We start from the raw sequence: 19598 nt of genomic DNA, 5'->3' as shown, positions 1-19598 counted from the left end.
ACCAGACTGAGAGTCGAAGATCAAAATGATTTTTTTATGAGAGAGCCACAAAAATCCGATGTTATCCTGACGCCAAATGACTTCGAACAGGCGATAAATGACATGCCCATGCACTCTGCCCCAGGGCCAGACTCATGGAACTCCGTGTTCATCAAGAACTGAAAGAAGCCCCTATCACGAGCCTTTTCCATCCTATGGAGAGGGAGCATGGACACGGGGGTCGTCCCACAGTTACTAAAAACAACAGACATAGCCCCACTCCACAAAGGGGGCAGTAAAGCAACAGCAAAGAACTACAGACCGATAGCACTAACATCCCATATCATAAAAATCTTTGAAAGAGTCCTAAGAAGCAAGATCACCACCCATCTAGAAACCCATCAGTTACACAACCCAGGGCAACATGGGTTTAGAACAGGTCGCTCCTGTCTGTCTCAACTATTGGATCACTACAAGGTCCTAAATGCACTAGAAGACAAAAAGAATGCAGATGTAATATATACAGACTTTGCAAAAGCCTTCGACAAATGTGACCATGGCGTAATAGCGCACAAAATGCGTGCTAAAGGAATAACAGGAAAAGTCGGTCGATGGATCTATAATTTCCTCACTAACAGGACACAGAGAGTAGTCAACAGAGTAAAGTCCGAGGCAGCTACGGTGAAAAGCTCTGTTCCACAAGGCACAGTACTCGCTCCCATCTTGTTCCTCATCCTCATATCCGACATGGACAAGGATGTCAGCCACAGCACAGTGTCTTCCTTTGCAGATGACACCCGAATCTGCATGACAGTGTCTTCCATTGCAGACACTGCAAGGCTCCAGGCGGACATCAACCAAATCTTTCAGTGGGCTGCAGAAAATACGAAGTTCAACGATGAGAAATTTCAATTACTCAGATATGGTAAACACGAGGAAATTAAATCTTCATCAGAGTACAAAACAAATTCTGGCCACAAAATAGAGGGAAACATGTCGGAGGATCTCACCTTCAAGGACCATAACATTGTATCAATCGCATCTGCTAGAAAAATGACAGGATGGATAATGAGAACCTTCAAAACTAGGGAGGCCAAGCCCATGATGACACTCTTCAGGTCACTTGTTCTATCTAGGCTGGAATATTGCTGCACACTAACAGCACCTTTCAAGGCAGGTGAAATTGCTGACCTAGAAAATGTACAGAGAACCTTCACGGCGCGCATAACGGAGATAAAACACCTCAATTACTGGGAGCGCTTGAGGTTCCTGAACCTGTATTCCCTGGAACGCAGGCGGGAGAGATAAATGAATATATACACCTGGAAAATCCTAGAGGGACTAGTACCGAACTTGCACACGAAAATCACTCACTACGAAAGCAAAAGACTTGGCAGACAATGCAACATTCCCCCAATGAAAAGCAGGGGTGTCACTAGCACGTTAAGAGACCATACAGTAAGTGTCAGGGGGCCGAGACTGTTCAACTGCCTCCCAGCATACATAAGGGGGATTACCAACAGACCCCTGGCAGTCTTCAAGCTGGCACTGGACAAGCACCTAAAGTCGGTTCCTGACCAGCCGGGCTGTGGCTCGTACGTTGGTTTGCGTGCAGCCAGCAGCAACAGCCCGGTTGATCAGGCTCTGATCCACCAGGAGGCCTGGTCACAGACCGGGCCGCGGGGGCGTTGACCCCCGGAACTCTCTCCAGGTAAACTCCAGGTAAACTCAGTGGGGTACCTTGATGGGCTGCTAATGAAAACAGTTAGTTATCCCGTTTTTCCTACCATCAGACTGAATTACCTTCCATTCATTTTGATAATAATTACAATAATACTAAATGAAAAAAGTGATAACGAACAAACAGTAAGTAGGCAGTGTGAGTGAGGTTGGGGAAGCGTGTTGGATGTGGCAGCTGCAACAAGAACAAACACAGGAAATTTAATACCAAAATCTAATTATTTTTGTCTACGAATTTCCAAGCTTGTTTCCTATGTGTGTATTATGTATGTGTGCGTGCATGCATGTCTGTGTGTGTGTGTGTGTGTGTGTGTGTGTGTGTGTGTGTGTGACAGGATGGATAATGAGAACCTTCAAAACTAGGGAGGCCAAGCCCATGATGACACTCTTCAGGTCACTTGTTCTATCTAGGCTGGAATATTGCTGCACTCTAACAGCACCTTTCAAGGCAGGTGAAATTGCCGACCTAGAAAATGTACAGAGAACTTTCACGGCGCGCATAACGGAGATAAAACACCTCAATTACTGGGAGCGCTTGAGGTTTCTAAACCTGTATTCCCTGGAACGCAGGAGGGAGAGATACATGATTATATACACCTGGAAAATCCTAGAGGGACTAGTACCGAACTTGCACACGAAAATCACTCGCTACGAAAGCAAAAGACTTGGCAGACGATGCACCATCCCCCCAATGAAAAGCAGGGGTGTCACTAGCACGTTAAGAGACCATACAATAAGTGTCAGGGGCCCGAGACTGTTCAACTGCCTCCCAGCACACATAAGGGGGATTACCAACAGACCCCTGGCAGTCTTCAAGCTGGCACTGGACAAGCACCTAAAGTCAGTTCCTGATCAGCCGGGCTGTGGCTCGTACGTTGGTTTGCGTGCAGCCAGCAGCAACAGCCTGGTTGATCAGGCGCTGATCCACCAGGAGGCCTGGTCACAGACCGGGCCGCGGGGGCGTTGACCCCCGAAACTCTCTCCAGGTAAACTCCAGGTGTGTGTGTGTGTGTGTGTGTGTGTGTGTGTGTGTATGTGTATATATATATATATATATATATATATATATATATATATATATATATATATATATATATATATAATTGAACAGTATTTAGATAAGGCTAAAGAGGTTTTTGTGGCATTTATGGATTTGGAAAAGGCGTATGACAGGGTGGATAGGGGGGCAATGTTGCAGGTGTATGGTGTAGGAGGTTACTGAAAGCAGTGAAGTGTTTTTACGAGGATAGTGAGGCTCAAGTTAGAGTATGTAGGAAAGAGGGACATTATTTCCCAGTAAAAGTAGGCCTTAGACAAGGATGTGTGATGTCACCGTGGTTGTTTAATATATTTATAGATGGGGTTGTAAGACAAGTAAATGCGAGGGTCTTGGCAAGAGGCGTGGAGTTAAAAGGTAAAGAATCACACATAAAGTGGGAGTTGTCACAGTTGCTCTTTGCTGATGACACTGTGCTCTTGGGAGATTCTGAAGAGAAGTTGCAGAGATTGGTGGATGAATTTGGTAGGGTATGCAAAAGAAGAAAATTAAAAGTGAATACAGGAAAGAGTAAGGTTATGAGGATAACAAAAAGATTAGGTGATGAAAGATTGGATATCAGATTGGAGGGAGAGAGTATGGAGGAGGTGAATGTGAATACATTCACCTCCTCCATATTTGGGAGTGGACGTGTCAGCGGATGGGTCTATGAAAGATGAGGCGAATCATAGAATTGATGAGGGGAAAAGGGTGAGCGGTGCACTTAGGAGTCTGTGGAGACAAAGAACTTTGTCCTTGGAGGCAAAGAGGGGAATGTTTTACCAACGCTCTTATATGGGTGTGAAGCATGGGTGATGAATGTTGCAGCGAGGAGAAGGCTGGAGGCAGTGGAGATGTCATGTCTGAGGGCAATGTGTGGTGTGAATATAATGCAGAGAATTCGTAGTTTGGAAGTTAGGAGGAGGTGCGGGATTACCAAAACTGTTGTCCAGAGGGCTGAGGAAGGGTTGTTGAGGTGGTTCGGACATGTAGAGAGAATGGAGCGAAACAGAATGACTTCAAGAGTGTATCAGTCTGTAGTGGAAGGAAGGCGGGGTAGGAGTCGGCCTAGGAAAGGTTGGAGGGAGGGGGTAAAGGAGGTTTTGTGTGCGAGGGGCTTGGACTTCCAGCAGGCATGCGTGAGCGTGTTTGATAGTAGTGAATGGAGACAAATGTTTTTTAATACTTGACGTGCTGTTGGAGTGTGAGCAAAGTAACATTTATGAAGGGGTTCAGGGAAACCGGCAGGCCGGACTTGAGTCCTGGAGATGGGAAGTACAGTGCCTGCACTCTGAAGGAGGGGTGTTAATGTTGCAGTTTAAAAACTAGTGTAAAGCACCCTTCTGGTAAGACAGTGATGGAGTGAATGATGGTGAAAGTTTTTCTTTTTCGGGCCACCCTGCCTTGGTGGGAATCGGCCAGTGTGTTAATAATATTAATAATAATATTTTATAATTTATATGTATATATATGTCGTGCCGAATATGTAAAACTGGTCCATTAGCAAGAACTCATTTAAAATTAAGTCCATTCTAAAATTTTCTCTTATGCGTTTAAAGATAAATTTTTTTCATTAATGTTGATGTAAAAATTTATAATTTTGCACCAAAAGAATCTTAGAAAACTTACCTAACCTTATTACAACAAAAACAATTTATTTTAGCCTAACCCAACTAAATATATTTTAGATTTGTTTACAATAATTTAATACTAAACAAACAGTGAAATATATTTTTTTCGTTAGGTTCAGAATGATTTTGGCGAAATTATTGCATACACAAATTTTTGCTTGTCCTATATGGCAAGATGAGCGTTGCTATTTAAGCCAAGATGGCAAGTTTTACCTATTCGGCACGACATATATATATTCTTGCCAAGAGCTCTGAGCGATCCACTAGATCAGAGTGCTGTTTAAATCTTACATTCTCCATTCTCTCTCTCTCTCTCTCTCTCTCTCTCTACACATGTATCTGTGTGCGTGTTTATCTTTGCATGATCCTCATTACTGGCACAGAGTATAAGTTGTCAAATGTTGTATTTTTACAGTAAAAATATCAACACAAAATAGGTGATAAATAATTACAAAAATAAGTGAAAAATACACGAGAGATGGCGCGAGCAATCACGCACGTACGAACTTCATCATTTATCTTTAAAAAAAGAAACTTAAATGAGCAAGTGAAGCTGCGAATAGCTGTTGTATTTGAACGTATTTATAAGTGTTGCGCCGCGTAATAGAAATTGAGAAAGTAAAAAAAAAGTTGCCACATGAAGAATATATATTGATAAAATATTGGAAACATCTAAGAGAGAGAGAGAGAGAGAGAGAGAGAGAGAGAGAGAGAGGGGGGGGGGGTGGCGGGATTATAAGAAGACAGACGACAGATTATAAATGCAGAAACATTTATATTTTTTATGGAAAAACACACACATGAAGTACAATGTGTTTCTTTATTGACAACGTTTCGCCCACACAGTGGACTTTATCAAGTCACAAACACTTATGCAACATATGGGAATCTTTGTTTAGGAAACGTTTCGCCACACACTGGCTTCATCAGTCCTCAAACTCCTCCTCTCCTTACACCCTTCTGCTTTGTATTGGACTGATGAAGCCACTGTGTGGCGAAACGTTTCCTAAATAAAGATTCCCATATGTTGCATAAGTGTCTCAAACATCAACCATTCATCACAAGTCACAAACAGATGTACTTGAGTATATATATAGGCATCATAGTGACGTGAAGGGTCATGTGAGGAATGTTGAGAAGTGGGTGGATATGAGAAGGACCTGCACGGAATAGGCAAGTAAGTTTATTGCTAGTCACGTGATGACCAGCCACTGCACCTTAAGGTCACATGACCCTGACCTTTCGTTGGCATACCGATCCACAGCTTCAAAAAATCTTGATGTGTATCTGTCACTGCACGATCAGAAAAAAGTATCTCCGTGTTGCATAACCCCGGTCCCCTGTGGCTCAGTGCACACGATTGGAATAGTACAGAGTGCGGCTTAAGTTTATAAAAACTAATATACAAATTTATTCAGTAAAAATAGCTAATTACAGTATGCAGAGTCCAAATATGGCTCAAACTTTTAAGAGATTTGCATCAGAATGCTAAATCTCTCTCATTTTATTGTACACTTTAAATTCAATAAAAATGGCAAATTAGAATATGTAGAGCCCAAATATGACTCAAACTTTTAAAAAAGATTTGCATTAAGAATGCTAAATCTCTCCTGATTTTTTTTTGTACGCTTCATGTAACTTTCTTAAAAATACGTGAAACATTAAAAAATTATGAAAAATTTGCTAAAATGTATTTTATTACGTATGTCGACGTCGAACAAACTAATATCTTAAGCTACATGAATTAAGCTTGATGCTGCTCTCAAGTTATATTAACATGGATGAGTTGAAGCTCATCGGATGGAACGATCGAAATTGACTGAAAAATATTTAAATTTTCCAAATTTATTCCATAAGAAAAAGCAAATTCGGACCTACCCAAGCAAAAATCAATCCAACTTTTTATGTAAGACCACCGAAAAAGAAAAGTTTTCATCTTCATTCCATCACAGTCTTACCAGAGGTGCACTCACTACAGTTATAAAACTGTAGTATTAACACCCCTCCTTCAGAGTGCGGACACTGTACTTCCCATCACCAGGACTCAAGTCCGGGCCTGCCAGTGTCCCTGAATTCCTTCATGTTACCGAGTGTGAACAAGGTAACATCTGGCAAGACAGCGATTAACTGAGTGACGGTGAAGGGTTTCCTCTTTATCGGGTGTCGCTACCAAAGTGTGAGATGGTCGGTGTTTTAAAAAAAATATAACGAGAAAATTTTTAGATTTTTCTAATTATAATAAACATATATACAGAGAATGTAAATTTATTATTGCAGTATCGTCGAACATGATTTCTGGGAAGGAGATGAGAGAGAGGTGAAGTTAGGCTAGGTAAGGTAAGGTTTGTCAAGTGTTTCCTGACTTCGGTCGAATGACCAAAAGCTGGAGCTTTTGGCCATCCGACCGAAGCCTTCTGCTGCCTTACCTGTCCACGAATATTATGGTTATGATTATAACCATTTGATATCTAAGGATGAGAAATAAGTTTAGGTGTGAGATTATGCAATTCCGCTGTGCCGGTTCACAGCCACGAGGCTGGCTTCTGGTACATGGCCTCGAAGAATGCACTCGACATCTTCAGTAGTTTTAGCTTGCAGAATTTACCGATATTCTCGTAGTTCACCCTTCTGAAAAGGTTAGACCTTTCTTGTGGTTTCTGTACCAAACATTTTATAAGTGTAAGCTATTTTAAATATATTATTAAATTGTTACTATCCCTATTCGTCAACGAGCGTGTACTTGGGAAATGCTGGCCCGGTGGGCCAGATTAAAGACAAGTCACACTCACGTCACCGACGGTTGCTTGCTGGCACCCCTGCCCTCTGTTTCACTTATGTGCCACTTAGTGTGGCACATATATGTGGTCAGCATTTTATGACTGCTGGGGTATTCATCAGGACCTCGGAGAAAATTTTAGGAAAGTCTTTTAACACTGAACATTCAGGCAGTTTTTTAAAGCTGTTATGAGATGTTTTAATCTGGCGTGAGATTGTTTCGTAGTAATAGGTCTATTGTGGAGAATTAATTTTAGTTTGTGTGTGTCACGTTCCCGCTGAGGACAACAGTGATGATTGACCTATTTGTCCCAACACTCTTTAAATCTTTAAAAAAATATCCCTGCTTATTAATTTTCAATTCTTTATTTTCCACCAGCTTGTCTTGCAGCTTCTCCTTCCTTGTGTTTAACTTGCTGTATATCTTTTTTCTTTTACCTCTTCTCAGTTTAGAGTGAGGAATCTGTTCATGTTTTCAAGTCTCAGCAGAAAGGACATCTCTCTCTTTAGATCTCATGACTGATGATCATTTTTGTCTCTATTGAATATAAATTTTAGTATTTCATCTTCATCATCGTTGTTGTTGCATTTATGGCCTAGTGTGTGAACGTTTGTAAACTTTCTGAAAGAACACGTGCTCAAGAATAACAAAAATCCCAATATTATTATTATTATTATTATTATTAGTAGTATTAGTATTGCTATTATTATTATACGAGTTAACTGTCCATCCTTCTTCCTTTACCCATCGTTTGCCCAGCTGCATTTCTTTATATTTATTCACACGAGTTTTCTTCCCCCCACAGCGTCGTCAGGGAGAGGTTCAGCTCCGCCTAGACCAGGTCAGTAATCTTCTTTGCACCAATACCTAATGCACTTTCCTATTTAACTTAATACGTTCAAGTTGTTTGCTTTCAAAAAAAAATCGTTCCAGGAATAAAATGCTTCTTTGTAGGCTTGTGTGTTGTGTGTGTGTGTGTGTGTGTGTGTGTGTGTGTGTGTGTGTGTGTGTGTGTGTGTGTGTGTTGTGTGTGTGTTGTGTGATGCGTGATGTGTATTCGTGCATCCATACTCACCGATATGTAGTTGTAAGGGTAGAGTCTCAGCTCCTGGCTCTGCTAATGTCCATTCGGCATTGTTTTTTTTTTCCTAGTTTGCAATTGTGGCTTCTTATGTTCTTTGTTTATGGGACTAATAAACGTTTGTTTTCTTGTATCAGTTTATATTGAATTTCGTAACTTTTAGGTTTCCAATATCTGTAAGATGAATGTCAATACGTTAAAGAGGCTTTACAGTATCTTAACCTCTCACTACACTACATACTATATGAACTACTGCAGGAAGTGAACTACACGCATCCTTAACATAAACAACATAGGCAGCGTAACAGACATGCTTGCTAAATCTTTCTTTTTACCGGTTAGTAACTTCTAATGTACCATTGTTAATGACTGACATGTCGTGATGGTAATGAAAGTATATTCAATCAATCTTCTGGCTTTCCTGTACAACTGGAATAGGAATCTCTCGCTTCCCTTGTGGAGTAATACGTCGAGAAATAGTAAGCGGTCGTCTCTCTCCATTCTGCGAATTTGTTGGTTGGGTTTAGAATATTAGCAGTGTTAAAGATGTTTTATATATTTTGTCTTATCGCTAGGATGACATGCCAGCCTTGGTAGTGGCATTATATGCCTGTCCTTACTTTTCACTAAGTCTTTGTTGGAGACAGAAGCGTCGGTAACTACTTCCATCTAACCGTCATCTACTTAGCACATCCATTTAACATTAATGGGAATGTTGTGTATGAGGCACTTAGATTCTGGATGTTCCATATATAAATTAGCCAGTACCGCTACATGATAATCTGCAATCCATCATTAAGAGCAAAGATTTTGTTGACGTTATAGAACTTACAATAAATTATAACTGTTTTCAACTTCGGGAGATACATGCGCTAACAGCCTTAGGCCTACCCATTAGTGCAGTTCTGGCTAATTTATACATGGATCATTTGGAATTCACCCACATCATACTAGCTGATGAATGCGCTGTGTGGATGATATATCCTTCATCGTTACCAGGTAATCTCGTACAAAAAAAAACCTACTGGTAACACATTTTTTCCCCATTTTCGGACTTCATGTTTGTGCAGTGCAAAGCTGGAGGAGCATAGAAATAACTTCGTATATAATTGTATTTTTGGGGGGGGGATCGGAGAGTTAACTTGCTCAAGTACAGCTAAACTATTAAACTTTTCTTATCTTTTAAGAGTTGCATCTCAGGGAAGGGCAAAGAAGTGCTGCTAAACTATTAAACTTTTCTCACCCTTTAAAAGATGCGTTCTTGGGAATGGCACAGCTGCAGGTGAACCAGCAAGTCTCTTATGGCTCTGGTATCAAGTTTGGATTTTTCGGTTCAAGTGAGGCGACTTGGACCTCGTCTCTTTACAGCGTTGGTATATTTTGAAAATGTGCACAGTTGGGTAGTTAACCACATCTCCATATAAAAGTAGGATCTTCTTAGAAATAAGAATATCGTAAGAATTTACAAGTAAAAAGTTTAGGTATCTTTGTGATTAAGGAAATATCAGTTATTGCAAAGAACATTATTTAGCCAGCCCTCTTTGCAAGAAATGCGAATGCAGCCCTGCTCTTTCCAGTGCATTCCATTAGTTGAGAGTTACTCAGTTTTGTCTTAAAATTGCTCGGTACTGAAGGTTGTTTAAACCGATGCATTAGCCACGAAATGTCAGCATAGCTATTACGAACAGGGACCCATAGCAGGGCTGTCTGTCCCCTGCAGGGGATGGACGATTTATATCACGATTTAAGATTTGTATGAAAATTTATCTTACTCGACTCAGTGGCCTTACAAAAACTGTGTTACCAATGTACCCAGTCAGTGCAAGACGTGGAGTACACGAGACAGGACCTACTGCAGGCTGTCGACGACAGAAGGGATGATATTTTTTTGGACAAGATCTGGTAACTGGGGAAAGTACTAAATACAAAGGAAATAAAATTCCCCCGTTTGTAACCGCCCCTTCCCCCATGGAAAAATATTTCATTGTGTCCCCCCTCCTCCTTATTTAACATTTTTTCTCCCCATGCTTTTGATTTTCCCCACTTATGGGGGTTTCCCTGCCTGGCAACCGATGTACACACACACACACACACACACACACACACACACACACACACACACACACACACACACACACACACACACACACACACACACACCACACACACCACACACACACCACACACACACACCACACACACCACACACACCACACACACCACACACCACACACACACACACCACACACCACACACACACACACCACACACACACACACACACACACCACACACCACACACACCACACACACACACCACACACACACCACACACACCACACACACACACCACACACACACCACACACACACACACACACACACACCACACACACCACACACACACCACACACACACCACACACACACACACCACACACACACACCACACACACACACCACACACACCACACACACACACACCACACACACACACCACACACACACACACCACACACACCACACACACACACCACACACACACACACCACACACACACACACCACACACACACACACCACACACACACCACACACACACACACCACACACACACACCACACACACACACCACACACACACACCACACACACACACCACACACACACACCACACACACACACCACACACACCACACACACCACACACACCCACACACACACACCACACCACACACACACCACACCACACACACCCACACACACACACACCACACCACACACACACCACACCACACACACACCACACCCCACACACACCACACACACACACACACCACACACACCACACACACCACACACACACACCACACACACACCACACACACACACACCACACACACACACACACACCACACACACCACACACACACACACACATATTACAACACCTAACCCATAAGAAATGGCTCAGACGGGAAGTTGAAGGCTCAGGGGATCACTGGAAGATGGTTCTTGTAAGGAAGAATGGATGGAAGAGCAATATAAAAGGATGGAACAAGAGCGTGAGAGCAAACTAGGTGAGCTTTCTGCGAAAATGGAGAAGAGAATGGAGGAAGAGAAGACAAAATGGGAGGACGCAACCTGAGGCTGGGCTCTAGAATGAGATAAATATGCTGAAGCAAGTTAGAAGGCTATTGCCCTGAGGAGACCAGGGCATTTGAAGCAGGTACACCCCTACTGAATGAGGATCCCAACAGAAAGGAAGGAGACATGACTTACACTAAGGCCCTATCAGTCCACCAAGTAGGTCCGAGGAAGGAAGGAGGAGAGCTGTGGAAGCAGGTATAGCAGTAAGGGAAGGGGGAGAAGGGGATAGGTCCCATGCAGAGGCACAACCATGCCGCCAAGAATTACATGAAAAAATAAGGGAGACAATGGCCATGTACCAATGGGACCCACAGACACAGTGGTAAGGCAATGGGGGAAGGAAAGGGAGACGTCATTGTATATTCATAGGCTTCAGGAGAATAAGAGGACACACAATGAAAGATGGCAGGAAGAACAAGAGATTGAAAACATCAAAGAAATAGGTGAGGGGGATGTGACTGAGATAGTAAATTTTCAGAGAATAGGGGGATACTTGAAGGGGAGAGGTTGGCCGGTGAAACTGATTTTCAAGACAGAAATGGTGCAGAACAGGACCCTGCAAGAGAAACCACAGATGAAGGAATCATCAGCATACAAGAGGGTGTTCCTAGACCATGACAGAACAAGAACAGAATGACAGCAACTGAGGGAGAGGGCACAAAAGAGACAAGGACAGAGCAGAGGACAACCAGAGCAGGGCAGAGCAACAAGCACACACACAACCACCCCAGAACCCCACAACCAAATAAGCTATCCCAACACAACCCATAATCCACACTTACTTCCCCCACCCCACACTATGCTGTAGAATCCCACAGCACACTGCCAGGTCCCCCACCCCCACAGACCCCCAGAACATGGTGTTGGAGAGGAAACTGAAGGTATGGTACACAAACGCTGATGGAATAACAAATAAGTGGAAGGAGTGGCACGAAACCATCGAAGAGGCATCACCAGACATCATAGCTCTTACAGAAACCAAGCTCACAGGAATGATAACAGAGGCCGTCTTTCCACTGGGATATCAGATCCTGAGGAAAGACAGAGGTAACAGAGGGGGTGGAGGAGTGGCACTGGTCATCAAAAACCATTGGGATTTTGATGAGCTGGAGAGAGGAGACAGAGGAGAAGCAAGAGACTACATAATAGGAACACTTCAGTCTGAAGGTTCGAAGGTAGTAATTGCAGTGATGTATAACCCACCACAGAACAGCAGGAGGCCAAGGCAAGAGTATTATGAGAGTAATAGAGCGATGGTTGACACACTGGCTGATGTGGCCAGAAGGCTCAAGTAATAGAGCACTGGTTGACACACTGGCTGAAGTGGCCAAAAGGGTTCATGCGAGCAGGGCAAAGCTGCTGATTGTGAGTGACTTCAATTACAAGGAAATCGACTGGGAGAACCTGGAGCGACATGGGGGCCCAGAAACGTGGAGGGCTAAGATGATGAAGGTGGTACTGGGAAACTTCTTGTATCAATACATTTGGGACACTACTGGAGAGAGAGAGGAGAGGATGAACCAGCAAGACTGGGCCTAGTATTCACCTTGAGTAGTGCAGATATTGAGGATATCACATATGAAAGACCCTTTGGGGCTAGTGACCACTTGGTTCTGAGCTTCGAATACATAGTTAAAAGTGGAGAGGGAAGCAGGAAGGGCAAAACGAATAAAGCCAAACTACAAGACAGGGGACTACACAGTCATGGAGAATTTCCTGCATTGGGTTCAGTGGGACAGATAACTGGCAGGGAAGTCAGTAAACGAGATGATGGAATATGTGGCAACAATATTCAAGGAAGCTGAGGAGAGGTTTGCACCCAAGGATAACAGAAATGACAAAGCCCGGATGAGCCCTTGGTTCACCCAAAGGTGTAGAGGCAAAAGCCAAGTGTGCTAGAGAATGGAAGAAATATAGAAGGCAAAGGACCCAGGAGAATAAGGAGAGCACTTGTAGAGCCAAAAATGAATATGCACAAGTAAGAAGGGAGGTCCAACGACAATACGAAAATGACAGCAACGAAGGCCAAATCTGACCCGAAGCTGTTGTACAGCTACATCAGGAGGAAAACAACAGTCAAGGACCAGGTGATCAGGCTGAGGAAGGAAGCAAGGGAGATCATAAGAAACGTGAAGTATGTGAGGCGCTCAACATGAGATTCAAAGAAGTATTCAAAGAGGAGACAGAAGGGACTCCAGAAAGACGGAGGGGTGGGATACACCAGCAACTGTTGGACACAATACATACAACCGAGGATGAAGTGAAGAGGCTGCTAAGTGAGGTAGATACCTCAAAGGCGATGGGGGCAGATAACATCTCTCCATGGGTCCTGAGAGAGGGAGCAGAGGCACTGTGTACCACTAAGAACAATCAACACGTCTATTGAAACAGGGTGACTACCTGAGGTATGGAAGACAGCAAATGTCCCATTTTTTTTGAAAAAGGAGGCAGACACGAAACATTAAACTAAAGACCAGTGTCACTGACATGTACAGTATGCAGAGTCATGGAGAAGATTATCAGGAGAAAAGTGGTGGAGCACCTAGAAAGGAATGAGCTTATCAACAATGGCAGCACAGTTTCAGGGATGGGAAATCCTGTGTCACAAACCTACTGGAGTTCCATGATAGTGACAGCAGTAAGACGAGAGAGAGAGAGCGAGAGGGGGGGGGGTAGATTGCGTTTTCTTGGACTGTAAGAAGGCGTTGATACAGTTCCATACAAGAGATTAGTGCAAAAGCTGGAGGATAAGGCAGGGATAACAAGGAAGGCACTGCAGTGGATCAGGGAATACCTGTCAGGAAGACAGGAGCGAGTCATGGAACGTGGTGAGGTGTCAGTGGGCGCCTGTGACGAGTGGGGTTCCACAGGGGTCAGTCCTAGGACCGGTGCTGTTTCTGGTATTTGTGAACGACTTGACGGAAGAATAGACTCCGAAGTGTCCCTGTTTGCAGATGATGTGAAGTTGATGAGAAGAATTCAATCAGGCGAGGACCAGGCAGAACTACAAAGGGATCTGGACAGGCTGCAGGCCAGGTCCAGCAACTGGCTTCTGGAGTTCAACCCCACGAAGTGCAAAGCCATGAAGATTAGGGAAGGTCAAAGAACCCCGCAGATGGAGTGCAATCTAGGGGGCCAGAGATCACAAACCTCACTCAAGGAAAAGGATCTTGGGGCGAGTTATAACACCGGCACGTCTCCTGAGGTGCACATCAACTAAATAACTGCTGCAGCATACGAGCGCCTAGCAAACCTAAGAACTGCATTCCAACATCTCAATAAGGAATTGTTCAGGGCCCTGTATACCGTGTACGTTAGGCCTATATTGGAGTATGCAGCACCAGTCTGGAACCCACACCTAGCCAAGCACTTAAGGAAATTAGAGAAAGTGCAAAGGTTTGCAAGAAGACTAGTCCCGGAGCTAAGGGGCATGTCCTAGGAGGAGAGGTTAAGGAAATTAACCTGATGACGCTGGAGGACAGGAGAGATATGGGGGATATGATAACGACATAAAATACTGAGAGGAATCGACAAGGTGAACAGAGACAGGATGTTCCGGAGATGGGACACAGGAACAAGGGAGTTGAAGTTGAAGACTCGGATGAACCACAGGGATGTTAGGAAATATTTCTTCAGTCACAGAGCTGTCAGGAAGTGAAATAGTCTGGGAGGTGATGTAGTCTAGGCAGGATCCATATATAGCTTTAAGAAGAGGTATGATAAAGCTCATGGAGCAGGAAGTGACCTAATAACGACCAATGAAGAGGCGGGGGCCAGGAGCTGTGAATCGACCCCTGTACCCACAACTAGGCGAGTACATGTGTGTGTGTGTGTGTGTGTGTGTGTGTGTGTATTAATGTCATATTACAGATTATTGTGCAGTATTAAATAATTTAATATAGAAAACTGGAAACCCTAATCTACAGTACGTGAGAACATGGGTTCAGGTGACGTTGAATAGAGGATCAGACGCACCCTGCACAAGATATTGGTACAACTTTTTTCTCTGTGTAGAGCTTGCTCAAGCTCTACACATGAAGCAACACACGGAGCAGCAAATGAAACACGTGCAGCAGCACGTTTTTTCTCTGTGTAGAGCTTGATCAAGCTCTGTACATGAAGCAACACATGGAAGAACACAAGTAGCAACACCCCAGATACTGCAGCCTCAGATAATAACGACCCTCCTCACTGTCAGGTGTAATTACGGTAGTCTCACGTTGGTGGGTCAACGCCCGATGGTGGTGTTGGTGGTAGTGGTTGTTTTTGGTTAATTGGTGGAATGTGAAGGTTGTGATTTTGTAGTTTGGTTTCGTAGTTGATGGTATTTTCTGCTAATGGCGATTGGTAGTTAGTAATAGTGGTTGGTGGTATTGGTGATTTTTGTGTATAGTGAATGGTGTTAATGGTGTTGTGGCTGGCATTAATTAGAAGTTGGTCATTTGTATTTGATGGCTTATTTCTTTGTTACTTTTGTTGTTGCTGGGTAGCATTGCTGTTGCTGTTGCAATGGGTAGCATGCTTCCCATTGCTGTTGCTGCCACTGTTCTTGCCTTTGCTGTTGACTGGGAAACACTGTTGGCTCTAATGATGCTGCTGGTTCCGTTGCTACTAAAACTGTAGCTTGTCTTACTGTTTTTATTTTTACTTTTCTTGATCTTGGTTCTTTTACTGTTAAAATTGCAATTCTTGGTTACTATTTTGATCTTTAATGAAGATTTAAAAGGTAAACCCGCAACTTCTTGCCACTGCCCTTACAGTGAAGAATGTGTGTATACTCAGAGTTTGTGAGGGGTTTAATTTCCTCTTAGTTCGTGTGTGTGTGTGTACGATGTAATCAGTCTTCACATCTCTACTGTTTCTGCCTACTTTCTGTATTCGACTGAAAAAGCCTACTGTGTAGGCGAAACTTTTCGGAATAAAGTTGCCTAACTGTTGCCTATGTGTCTTACCTACCAACCTGTCGGTATTGTATACCATTTTGATATTCAGCCAGGAGTCGATGCGTTCAGTCCATCTTGATGGACCGAACACATCGATTCCAGGCTGAAGGAGTGATTTCTTCAAACTACTCCTCTTTTTCTACCGTTCCTCTCTGTATCGGACTGATGAAGCCACTGTGTGGCAGTTTCCTCAGTAAAGATTCCCAAATGTTGCACAAGTGTCTTATTCTTCAACTAGTTGCAAAGCTCTGGATATTTCCTAGTTTTCGTACATATATGACCACGTCAGGGCTCCATGCTGATGCTCCATACTCCATGACAATTCTGACATCTATCATGTTGAGTCATAAAAAAAAGTACCGAAGCTCTGGAAGGCAGTTCTAAAGTGCAGATATGCAGGTTATGCGCACCTCTGGCGCCAATTATGTATTCACAACTACAGGAGCAGACCTGAGCTTCTGGTGGCCCATCTTTAGTAATTTGTTTATCATGATTCTTAATTTCCAGTGGTTATTGCATTTACTGCTTCCCCTTTTAAATCATACCATTGATCTAAATAACATTGATCAGAGGACATCTGCGCATGTCAAGGGATGCATGATCCTTTCGCTAGTTACAGTATGTTAGCGATGAAAATTTGAAGCCAGTCGAATGAAGCGTTCATAGGTTATAAACGGAAACCTTTAACGAAGAAAAATATTTCTCAGTGACGTGAGAATGATGCGCGACCACTGGTTTAGTTTTGTGTGTGTGTGTGTAATCACTTCCAGCCGCACGATAAATTTGATCTCTGACCTCTGAGTTTCATCCCAGTTATTCAACAATCCCAAGGCATTTAAATGCTTTTTTACTTTTTTTCCCCTGTTACTTTTCGTGCTATATATATATATATATATATATATATATATATATATATATATATATATATATATATATATATATATATATATATATATATATATATTATATATATATATATATATATATATATATATATATATATATATATATATATATATATATATATATATATATATATATATATATATATATATAATTATATATATATATATATATATATATATATATATATATATATATATATATATATATATATATATATATATATATATATATATATATATATATATATATAGTGTAAAAATTATAGGGGGATAAGTCTGCTGAGTATACCTGGTAAAGTGTATGGTACAGTTATTATTGAAAGAATTAAGAGTAAGACGGAGAATAGGATAGCAGATGAACAAGGAGGCTTTAGGAAAGGTAGGGGGTGTGTGGACCAGGTGTTTACAGTGAAATATATAAGTGAACAGTATTTAGATAAGGCTAAAGAGGTCTTCGTGGCATTTATGGATTTGGAAAAGGCGTATGACAGGGTGGATAGGGGGGCAATGTGGCAGATGTTGCAAGTGTATGGTGTAGGAGGAAGGTTACTGAAAGCAGTGAAGAGTTTTTACGAGGATAGTGAGGCTCAAGTTAGAGTATGTAGGAAAGAGGGAAATTTTTTCCCAGTTAAAGTAGGCCTTAGACAAGGATGTGTGATGTCACCGTGGTTGTTTAATATATTTATAGATGGGATTGTAAGAGAAGTAAATGCGAGGGTCTTGGCAAGAGGCGTGGAGTTAAAAGATAAAGAATCACACACAAAGTGGGAGTTGTCACAGCTGCTCTTTGCTGATGACACTGTGCTCTTGGGAGATTCTGAAGAGAAGTTGCAGAGATTGGTGGATGAATTTGGTAGGGTGTGCAAAAGAAGAAAATTAAAGGTGAATACAGGAAAGAGTAAGGTTATGAGGATAAAAAGATTAGGTGATGAAAGATTGAATATCAGATTGGAGGGAGAGAGTATGGAGGAGGTGAATGTATTCAGATATTTGGGAGTGGACGTGTCAGCGGATGGGTCCATGAAAGATGAGGTGAATCATAGAATTGATGAGGGGAAAAGTGAGTGGTGCACTTAGGAGTCTGTGGAGACAAAGAACTTTGTCCTTGGAGGCAAAGAGGGGAATGTATGAGAGTATAGTTTTACCAACGCTCTTATATGGGTGTGAAGCATGGGTGATGAATGTTGCAGCGAGGAGAAGGCTGGAGGCAGTGGAGATGTCATGCCTGAGGGCAATGTGTGGTGTGAATATAATGCAGAGAATTCGTAGTTTGGAAGTTAGGAGGAGGTGCGGGATTACCAAAACTGTTGTCCAGAGGGCTGAGGAAGGGTTGTTGAGGTGGTTCGGACATGTAGAGAGAATGGAGCGAAACAGAATGACTTCAAGAGTGTATCAGTCTGTAGTGGAATGAAGGCGGGGTAGGGGTCGGCCTAGGAAAGGTTGGAGAGAGGGGGTAAAGGAGGTTTTGTGTGCGAGGGGCTTGGACTTCCAGCAGGCATGCGTGAGCGTGTTTGATAGGAGTGAATGGAGACAAATGTTTTTTAATACTTGACGTGCTGTTGGAGTGTGAGCAAAGTAACATTTATGAAGGGGTTCAGGGAAACCGGCAGGCCGGACTTGAGTCCTGGAGATGGGAAGTACAGTGCCTGCACTCTGAAGGAGGGGTGTTAATGTTGCAGTTTAAAAACTGTAGTATAAAGCACCCTTCTGGCAAGACAGTGATGGAGTGAATGATGGTGAAAGTTTTTCTTTTTCGGGCCACCCTGCCTTGGTGGGAATCGGCCAGTGTGATAATAAAATATATAATATATATATATATATATATATATATATATATATATATATATATATATTATATATATATATATATATATATATATATATATATATATATATATATATATGTTCTTCTCGTCATTGACAGGTTGGAATGAAATAACGTACTGCAAACAATAGTGAAGAAAACACGCTGGTTTCAGAACAAGGTTTTATTGGGACAAAATTGTCCCTCTAAAAGACTATTTTGTAACTCATCTTTTATCCGGTGTTGCTGATAGACCTGTTTGTTCCTGTTGTCCTTGAAATTTGTGTTATTGTTTTTAATTAGTATTAGAATTGATAGGGAATTTTAATTATGTTATTAACTTCTTTGTTACAGCTGCTGTGTCACTGTAAGTCTTGTGATCAAAAGTGGCTCATCACTGTTCTCTGTTGATTGACTGAGACGTTGGTATTGCAGGCGGGGCCGTGCGACTCTAGTCGCAGTTGTTGTTGTTGTAGAATCACCGGTATAATCGCCCGACCCGGGCCTTTTCCAAGAGGTGGCCCGGCCTTGGCTTCCTTTTTTTTTTTTTTTTTTTTT

The 19598-nt window shown here is 42.4% G+C and overlaps 1 protein-coding gene across 1 annotated transcript in view; it reads left to right on the top strand.

Annotated features, from left to right (window-relative positions):
- Positions 1-19598, top strand: part of Delta (neurogenic locus protein delta) — a gene marked incomplete at its 3' end in the record, with an annotated part of 1152245 nt that overhangs the window by 338634 nt on the left and 794013 nt on the right. The window contains 1 exon segment of the mRNA XM_070098268.1: positions 7968-8003.

Source organism: Cherax quadricarinatus, chromosome 61 (genome assembly GCF_038502225.1).
Source record: "Cherax quadricarinatus isolate ZL_2023a chromosome 61, ASM3850222v1, whole genome shotgun sequence".
NCBI classification, from domain to species: Eukaryota; Metazoa; Arthropoda; class Malacostraca; order Decapoda; family Parastacidae; genus Cherax; species Cherax quadricarinatus.
The sequence above is the reverse complement of the archived record's forward strand: the minus strand, read 5'-3'. Positions and strand labels throughout refer to the sequence as shown.